The sequence below is a fragment of the Manis javanica genome, chromosome 6 (assembly GCF_040802235.1).
Source record: "Manis javanica isolate MJ-LG chromosome 6, MJ_LKY, whole genome shotgun sequence".
Classification (NCBI taxonomy): Eukaryota; Metazoa; Chordata; class Mammalia; order Pholidota; family Manidae; genus Manis; species Manis javanica.
In genome coordinates this window covers 65,316,816-65,327,145 of record NC_133161.1, presented here as the reverse complement: position 1 = coordinate 65,327,145, position 10,330 = coordinate 65,316,816, and positions in this window count along the sequence as shown.

The following is a 10,330-nucleotide window of genomic DNA, read 5'->3' as shown; positions in this document are numbered from 1 at the left end:
AGAGAAATTTGGAAACCCTGTTCTAGTGAGAAACTCAGTAAGTATTAGTTTAGGTTAATGATTATCTTTGATCTTTATGCCAAATACAATTCCATGAGCATTAACTTGACGTCAAAATACCTGAACTCCTATCTCTGTAATTACCATCTAGGTGGCTTGGGGCTAGTCCCAGGTTTCCCAAACTTGTCTGCAAATTAGAATCACAGGGGCTCTTTAATAAATTTCAAAATCCAGGCCACACCTAGGACCAATTATATCTCATTCTCTAGGGCTGCAACACAGGCATCATTATTTTTTGACATTCCCCACGAGGTTGATTCCAACATGCAAACAAGTTTGGGACGCACTGAACTAATCATTTACTCCATTAAGCCTGTTTCTTTATGAGTCAAATATGGACAATAACATTCTAAAATGTTATTAGGAATTAATCTAATTAATGTACATGAATATATACCTTATAAATGATCAACTATATAAACCTAATACATTATATTTTAGGCTTCAAAATATTTTAAATAAAAACGTGTACAGATAAGAATTTTTACATTTTCTGTATATTTACATTTTTTAAATGCTTATAGTTGTGATTGTCATTTCAACAGTTTGGTAGATTCAGCTAGAAAAGGAAATCCCCATTCAGAAAGCTGTCCTTACAATTTAGGTGCATTTCTTTCACAGGGCAGTAGTGTATCTGTGGTCCTGGTTCAAAGCAGCGGTTTTCAGCCCTTAACACTTACCAAGATCTTCCTTGGCTGGGGTTTCCCCCCAGGATTTCAAATCAGTAGGTCTGGAGTAGGATTCTAGTATCTAGTTTATAAAGATCAACATGTCATTCTAATGACCTTTTGCTAAACCTGGTGAGTTTTCTGTTTCTGTTTAGGCCTTCTGCTCTATTTGCCAGATTTAGTCACCAATGTTCTACTTCTTTAGTGTCAGAAATATCTCTTCCTCATGTAAAGCAGAAAACAATGTTAGAATAGTTTAAACAATATTTTAATCCATATGGGTACCATTCCTTATTAGGACTACCATTCAATCTTTTCTAATCTAACTTAAAACAAGTTTTATTTTAAATGTTCCTGGCTTTTTTGATATATACTCAACCTTCCCAATGGCTATAACCACTATTTCCCTTTTTAAAAAGGTAAAGAATGTGTGGTTCCCTTGCTGGCCTGGAATCTCTCTTTCCAAGACAGGTTCTTAAACATCAGTGTTTATGTGAAGCTCCTGAGAGGCTCATTAACAATGCATACTCCAGACCTAGTGCATTAATCTTTGATAGACGCCCAGGATGCTGGATTTTAAGTTATATCCCTAGGTTTTTTTGATGCACACAAAGTCTGAGAATCATTGGCTTCACGGAGCAGAGAGACTGGGGTAGCTTTGGTAAGGTAGAGCATACTCATGTAAGGTTCATAGGAGCCAGGTGTGAAACTCTGTAAGGAACTCTGTGTTCCTGCCTCTCCTTCCTGTGCTCATCTCCCTGCAAGTAATAGTAAGTAACTATGCTGTTATTCAGCAATCTGGGGAGGGTTACTGAGCGTTGGTTGGCATTAGTTCACAACCTTGGGAGTTTCCCGAGTGAAATTTGAAACTTGCTTATCCATCCCCTGCTCAGGGAAGGCAAGGTGAGACAGAAAAGAGGCAGACAACTTCAGGAAGGTAAGTGGCAGTTTGAATAAGTGAAATAATTTGCCTGTGAGTCTTGGGCGTCTGCAAGGTGAGTGGATCGCCGCACCCACCTGCCAGAATTTTAAGAGGTTTAATGGAATTCAGTCCTGTATGCCATCCAGGTAGTCTCAACATCACGTTGCTTTCTCATGGCCGTGTCCTTTAAATGGCTCCCATTGTGGAAACAGGGCAGAATGTACATTCCAAGGACAGGGAGGGGGTAAGGGATCTTCCACTGCCTGGGTCCAGCTCCCAAGTCAACCAGTGGTCACATCTTCTTGATGACTTCAACAACCAGCAAGTCTGCAGTAGTTAAGGCTGATCGGCTTGTGTTGCCATTCCCAGCATGGAGCCTGGGTGGTCAGAGAAGATGCGGTAAATACTTACTGGTTTACATTGAGGAAATACCCCTGTTCCTTTTTTTTCTGCTTTCCTTTCCTTCCTCAACCTGACTTTTTCCCCTCTATTGTCTTTTCCCCCTGGTTTGTTAGTTCTTGGAATACTCTTGAAGAAACACCGATCTAGAACAGATCTAAACATCAAAAGAAAAACCCCTATATCTGAAATCATGTGGATATAGTTAAGCCACCCAATGAAACTTCAAATTGCAGCAATAGCACATTTGGTATTTCACTTGGGTTAATTATTTTCACTGTTACGTGTAATTGTATTTGGCCCATCTTTAGTTTCATCACTATTCTTATATTTCTATTTACTTTCATTTACTAGCATTTTAATACATCCTGAGGCTTCATCTGCCTTTGATTTCAGATAAACTGTGTTCTTTCTGTAAAATATGCAGTAAATGATTTTCTAAAATATATTGGATTGGTGGGAATACATGATAAAGATGGGTCACTGGATTTTCATATTTGTTATTTTATGCCTTAAGGAAACTTGTGAATTGTTAATCAATTTTAATATTAAATCAGTATTGAATAAGCGTTAGTCTCAGCAGGACTTAAAGCCAGTAGAATCTTAAGAAGAGACTTTTTAAAAAGCTAGATTATGATAAAAGCAGGCAAATGATTAATCTATTTCCAAAACCTTTGCTTAAAACTGCTATTATGTATAAAGGTCTCTGTCCACATGCCCTCCACCCCCTACTCCCAGCATTGTATTCTTTGCTGTGATTTGGAAAGGACTAACCACAATGGCTAGATCAGTGTTTTAAATAAGAACCATAATCTTCCCTGCACCATCTCTCCCTTTGTGTAAGCAATATTACTTTTCACATAAATCATGGCAGTTGCCCCTCCTCCTGAAACTACCCTCCCAATGCATTCTGTAGCCTGAGGCTAAGATACACTTTCTAAAGTGCACATTTAATTATTTCTCTCTTTTGCTTAACATCTTCTGTTGGTTCCCTTTGCAGTGGTCATCTGTTGTTCTGGTCATGGAATCAGAAGCTGTCCAGTGGCCATGTTTTTCCCAGGAACATGTGTGGGAACCCAGTCACCAGTGAGAAAGTATGAAGCCAGCCAGTGGGAGAAGCAGAGAGGAGACAGGGAGCAATCTTCTGACAGTATCTGAGGCCCTGGTTCAAGTGGTCCCTAGCCCCTGGCTGTACCCCATACTCCCAGAAGTTGATTGTTCTCATGCATCACTTGAGATACCCCTGTACATCCTATAATAAGGCCTCCCTTTATAAGTCAGTTAGAAATAGGCTTTTGCCACTTTCAAACAAAAGAGTCTTCTTTAGAATCATTTCTAAGGCCTTTCATGATATGGCCCCAGCTTATCAATTCAGTCTTTAAATAACCTTTAGGAAGAGGTTCAGCTCTAAGTGACAAATACAACACTGACAAACAGGCTTAAGTAATAACAGACTTTCCATTCTCTCATATACCAAGAAGTGAAGACAGATAAGATAGTGATAGCGATGGTTTATCAGCTCAAGAAATGATAATGCCTTAGTAGTCAGCTCTTTGTAACTCTCTGGGTCTTGTTGATTGCTGTAGCAGTTCCAGATGAACCTTAAGACCTATGTTAGCATGTCAGACAGGGAAGGAGGTAGCAGCTTTATCCTTGGGAGGGTCTGTTTTTAGTATGGAAGGGAACCACAGCTGACTTCGCCTTAGATCTCATTGGTCAGAATTGGATCACATGTCCTACTGTAGCTTCATGATTGTTAGGTGAAAATTACCTCCATTCATTCCCTAGCTATCCATGAATCAGTGGATCTGTGGCAGTTCTGTTAGCAGAGGAAGCAAAGCAGAGCTGTAGCACAGCCAAGGAGCCATGTTTACCACACACATATTTCCATTACCCTCCCTGTCCTTCGACTGCCACCAAGCACCACCCGCAACCACGATGCGAAGAGCCAGCCTCACAGCATGGCCTTCAGCACCCAAACACACAATCAAAGCAGGCAAATGATTGTACTGTGTGGTTTCTGGGCCTTCACACCTAACTTCTGCCTTACCCCAAACACACTCTCTTTCCTTCATTTACTAACATCCTGGTTGCTTGGTTCCTACTTTTCTCCCTTTAGGCCTCAGCTGCAGCATCCCTTCTGTTGTGAAGTCTCCCCTGACCCCTAATACTACAGCCCCTTCTTCTTAGTTCTGTCTCAGAACCTTCAAACTATATTGCAATCTTCTGTCTTATTGTTTACATCCCCTACTAGAGTGTAAACTCATTGATGGCTTATTGATGGGGTCTTATTTCTCTATGGCCTCACATAGAGTCTGCACTTAGTAAATGATCAATAAATACTCATGAAAGTAAATTAAGTGAAGCATGTTTTTGGTTGCACTCAAAATCTGTTTGTGTTAAAATCACTTAATAAAAGGCTCATAGGAACATGGCTGTTAATTTACTTATGATATTTTTTAAAAGGAATAGACAAAGTGATTTGTTAAAAAAAATTCCTGATAGACATTTGCATTTAAAAGTCTCAGTATCATGGTATCCAAAGAAAGGGTATGGCAAAGGATGATGTCCTTTTAAGAGAAGACAGTATTTATTGTGTTTGTCTCACATAAGAGCTAAAGATTCTAAGAGCTTTTGAATGGTCCTCGAATAGTTTTCCAAATGGGAAGATTTCTGCATATGATTCATAACTTAGAAACTAAATGTAGCTAAGTGATGAACTTATTTGAATTTTATAGGATTCTATCTTACTCTTTATCTTCTTGCTACCGTGTTATTAGGAAAAAGCAATAATGTGACATGACAAGGGACTTTCAGTATCTTTTGTAAGCAGATGAAGTTTAAAAAAGGATGAGTGAATGAACGAAATGAAGTAGGAGAAAAAGAATCACTCAATTTCATTACTGTAACAGAACAGCAGTTTGAAGTTAAATACTGAGTTTGTAATTTATTTGAAGTAATGAAGCATCCAATCACAAATTTTTTAAGAGAATTTACCAGGCACAGTGAGTTGGGGCTTCTTTGGATTTCAGACATAATATTGCCAGTCTGGGTGTCATACACTGACCTTTTGCAGGGTGACTACCCAAAAGCTGCTGGTTTGGAGTGGGGCCCAAAGTGAGGGGGCTCTCCAGCCAGTCCACACTACAAGGAAGCTGCCGTGCCTTGGGCCTTGTGAGCCATTTGATCCAAGGCCGATGGAACGGTCTGTGACCCACTTAAAGTGGTATGGAGCCTGGGATAAGCCCCAGGAAGACCATCACAAAGGAAACCCTTTGTGTTTGGGAAAATGCAAAGACCTCTTTAGCAGATAACCCTTCATTTTGAGAAATGATTCCTGGCTCACTGCTAGACTCATGTAGAGACTGAAACACTCAACCATCTGGCATAAGATGGCCATGTACCTTGATACCTGACAAGAGATGGTGTTGTCGCAGATACTTAATCATAAAGCCAGGCATTCCTAGCAGTAATCCACATCAATCCACTGAAAGGAGGAGAAACCTATGACGCTGAGCCTGTGAGAGGCCTGAAGACAAGGTGAACTCTATGAGCAGGTAGTTGCACACCTACATTACTTTCTTCCTTATGCCTCATAGGGGTTTCCTGTGACCAGTGGACCAGGGATGGATTAACTTGAACCTGGTGTACAGATGGCTTTGCATGATATTCTTGCACCAGACAGATGAGAGGAAGTGCCATGTGTTCTTCAGAGGAGCCCTGAACTACAACTGAGAAGGAAAATTCTTGTAGTATGTAAATTTTGAGCAGAAATTTCATTGTTCACTTTCATAGAAGGGAAACATTGTCTACTTTGCTTGTGGTCAGGACTTACACAGTTCTTGAGCTAGCAGCTCAAGGTGATTAGGCACAGAGGTGATTTTCAAAATCTGTAACAACTAAGTTGACTGGAATCTAGCCCTGAAACTGAGGACAAGGACCCCATATTGTGCCAGAGCTTAACTCTTTCATTGTTGGATTGTGGGGACCATAGAGATGTCTCTGGCAGAAGGATCAGAGTGATACAGGCAGTGGTAGGTACATGGAGGTGGGCAGTGGCAATGTTTTAGAGATGACTAAGGTTGAATGAGGACATACTGGGTAATTTTGAGTCCTGGTCTGCTGAAATAGTCAGGGACTTGGATCGAGATTATAGAATTGATAACAATTTATCAATTGGGGGTTTTAGGGAAGGGTGGAAGGACATTCAGAATGGGGCCAGAGTGTGAGAGTATCTGTGGCCATGTGAATGCTCAGTAAGAGGCCATCATTGCAGAAGAGGTTCTTAATAACAGGAAAACAAAATGATTCTTTCTGAGCATCAGTCATCTTCCTTCTCCAGCCAGTCTGCTGGTTTATGGACAAAATAGCTGTGCTGGCCAAAATGGAGGTGATGCTTAGACTCAACAACATTTCCTTTCACCCAAATTGATCCATATAGTGTTAGAACAGTGACTAGCAATGCATTTCTAGGGAACCTGATCTACTACCCCGTGGCAAATAAATTACCTCCAGTTGAGTATGTGCCTTCATCACGGAAGAGAGCCGTTCAGCATCATTGGAATAGTCTTTCCAGTTTCAGATTTGCTTTCCCTGTGAACATGCCTCTAAACCATCATGGGATTCCACACAGGCTTCTGACTGATGGACTCCCTGCACTGCAAAACAAGCAAGGCAATAGGCTGCTAGCTGCGTGGCCTTACTGTGTAAGTACCTGGCCATCCTGAGAAGCTAGGTTTCAATAGAATGAACTACTGGAAACTTAGTAGCAACACTATCTAAGAAGTAGTGCCTTATGATATTGGTGTGATATGTCATAGGAAGTAGAACATGAATGAAAACAGTGACCATTAAATTTGATATTGTTTTCACAGCTGGAATGCAACCTAGGGGTGAAGGTACCTCTTACAATTACACCTATTCTTTCGCTTTCAGAATTTTGCTTTAACTCTTTAAAATGATTTCTTTGACTCTTTTAGCCTGAGGAATTTAGTACTCAGTGGAGGAACATTTCATCCAAGGGTTAAGAAAATGTAGGTTTTATTAGATTGGAGCTGAGACTGCCACCTGGATGTGTTAGATTCTTTGTGTAATCAGGGCAAAGATCCTTGGCACACTGTGGTGTTGGCTGAAAGCCAGGAGAACTTGGAACAAGCAGAGAAGGAATCTAGCTGATAATGTCAGCAGAATGCCTGCAGGATGAAGAATGTAGCATGCACCAGTATTTCCTTGCTATGCATGCTGTTTATTAATTTTTTTTCTTTCCTCTTTCTTTCCATGGGTATATAATGTTACCTAGGTAGTGGTTAGATTTATCATGCAGTCAGTCCATAGGCTGTAGAATACTGAGAGGGGGTTGTAACAAAGCTGAAGAGGAAGGGACCTAAGCCAGAGGTCCTGGACTGGAAAGCCAGTGTCTCACCTCTGTGTGCAGTGGCTGGAAATGACTGGTTTCTTCTATTGAAGCTTCTATTGAGGTGTGGCTGGGTTATGTGTTGTGAGTGTTTTTTTGGACATAGGGAAAGAAGGTATGTATGTGAGCATAAGTGTGTGTGTGTATTATGGGAAGCCAGATTGTAACAGATGGCTTTGAGGTAGTTGTATGGCCAACTGTGACTTCTCGTTTCTCAGAGACATTATTCACTAGCACACAGACATAGGCCTAGGAGATCACAGCTGGGCTATGTGATTCTGTTCACCTGGTCAGAGATACTTGCCTGGGAGTTGCCCCCTGTATTCTGCATCCTGATTATTTACATTTGGAATGGTGAAACAGAGAGGTGCGAGGCCATTTGATCCAAGTCGCACCCAAGGGCCTTTGTCCTTTACTCCTTTAGATGTCATGAAATGCTCGAGAATCCGTTCCATAATCTTTCCTTTTAGTGTAAGTCAGCCAGAGCTGCTTTATGTCCCTTGCAGCCAAAGAACACATCAGTTCACTAATATAGAAATCAAAGACTACCTATGCATATGGTGATCGTACATGGAGTTGCTCAGTTTTAACTAAAAATCAAATATTTGTGAAGAAGAGAGCTAATAAGAAGAAAAGAAGACTTTCAAATTAGTCTTTTCCTTCTCCATTCTCACTCTTGTCTTAATTTTTTGGCAGAAAAAATTCAGCAGTAATTACTGGAATAATTATGTTTATTTTTCTAAAGTTAAAATTTGGATCTGCAGAAGAGATGGCTTGGGGAGGGATGTAAAACAGCCACCTGGAATCATCAGTTCTTTACGGGTAGCCTAGTGTACTTAGTCTAGTGAGAGATCTGGTCTGATGGACAGGAAGTAAAGATACACCATCTCTGAGGTTTCAGTTCTGCTTTCCATGGTTTCAGTTACCTGTGGTCAAATGTGGTCTGGGAGCAGATGATCTTTCTTCTGACCAATTGAATCCTCAGAAGGTCCATAGCAGCCCAACTCTACATCACAACGCCTACGTCATTCTCCTCACTTCATGTCATCACATAGCCATTTTATCATCTCCTATCCTCACAGGAAGAACAGGGGTGAGTACAGTAAAGTATTTTGAAAGAGAGAGCCATAGAGACCACAGTCACATAAGTTTTATTGCATTACATTGTTACAACATTTTTTATTATCAGTTGTTGTTCATCTCTTACTGTCCTAACTTAAATTAAACTTTATCACTGATATGTATGTACAGGAAGAAGCATAGTATATATATATATAGGGCTCAGTACTATCTGAAGTTTTAGGCTTCCACTGGGGGGGCGGTGTGGATCTTCGAACATGTCCCCTGAGGATAAGGGGGACCTGGAGTAATGGGAAGCAAAGGGTCAAAGAAATGTAAATGCAGAAGCTGTGTGAAGCTGTGCAGTGCTAGCTTTCTCATATCTGTACCATTTTACTAATCCCACTGCCACTGGGACAAAGATACATATTCTGATGGTAGTGGGTGCAGGCCATAAATAAACTTGCCAAATAAACAAAATTATATATTGTTGGCTTTAGGTATATTATGCAGTCAAGTCACCCCTTCCTGTTTATTTTCATTTGCTGGCCTTTCCAGCATTCTCTCCACTGAAATCGAATCTCCTATATTATATATCAATGCAGTTATTTTCAAAGTTTAGTAATTCTAATAGTTACCTAGGATGTGCTTGTTAAAATGCATATCCTGGGCCTACCCCTAAGAGGTAGGACCAAAGAAGCTTTAGTTTTAATAAGAACCAAGATTTTCAAATGCATTTAGCCATTGGTTGAGCAACCATATAAATTATTTTCCAAACCAGGACACTTTCGAGAGTGAAGTGAGTTGTTAATAATTACTCGGGAAGGACAGGTCCCAGGCAAACCATGACATGGGCAGTCATTGATCACATTCGAGAAACACTGCTAAATGAAATGAAATTTCTGTCATAGCAACCCAGACATCACATTTAAACTGATTGTGGTATACAAGTCTTTGTTCTAAGTGAGAAATTTTCAACGTAAAGAAAAAAGAGATGAAAATCCATTTATTTTTCAGCTGGGGGAACTGCCTGCCTAATGCACATCAGCAAATTCATAAAACCTTTGATAGGCTTGTTTTGCCCAGCGATTTTTTTGAGATAGTTCAAGCACTTTGAAATCATAAAAGTTTTTTTCCTTTTTTCTTTGCTCTTTCTATTCCTCCCTTCCTTCACTCACCCATTTATTTATTAAAATTCTTTGACTAATACAGAGGACTAAGAAAGTCAGAGGCTGGGAGAACACAAACATGGATCCTCATTCCTCTTAATAACCATAAAATGCAGAGACAGCCCAGTTCCTGCAACCAACGTGATTTGCTAATGTTCTGGACAGTTGTTTAGCCCAACATCATTATAAATAAAACAGAATCTAAAAGAAGCCATGTGTTTTACTTTAATGCTAGTTTAACAGTTTAACCAGTAACACTTTAACCTTGAATGCTTAAAGGACTAGTTTGCAAAATATTTTTAAGTGATGTTAGACCATAGATATGAAATAATATCCCTTTTGTCTGGCATGATTGTCATTGTGTTTAGAGTTACACTTGTGGGTGAAGACTAGGTACCACTTTGTTCTTTTCCAGTTAACTCTGGGTTTGCATTATAGAGAACAGATGAAATGTGTCAGAAGAGTAGGCACCTGCCAGGGAGAAGGAAGGCATCAACTATTTCAGGCCACTAATAAGAAATGGTATTTGCTGCAGAAGTAAATTAGCAAATTACATTCATGGTGATGTAGACAAATTAATTTTTTTGAAAAAAATCCTGCTCTTTTGAATTATTTGCCTCATAGATAATGATCCCTCTCC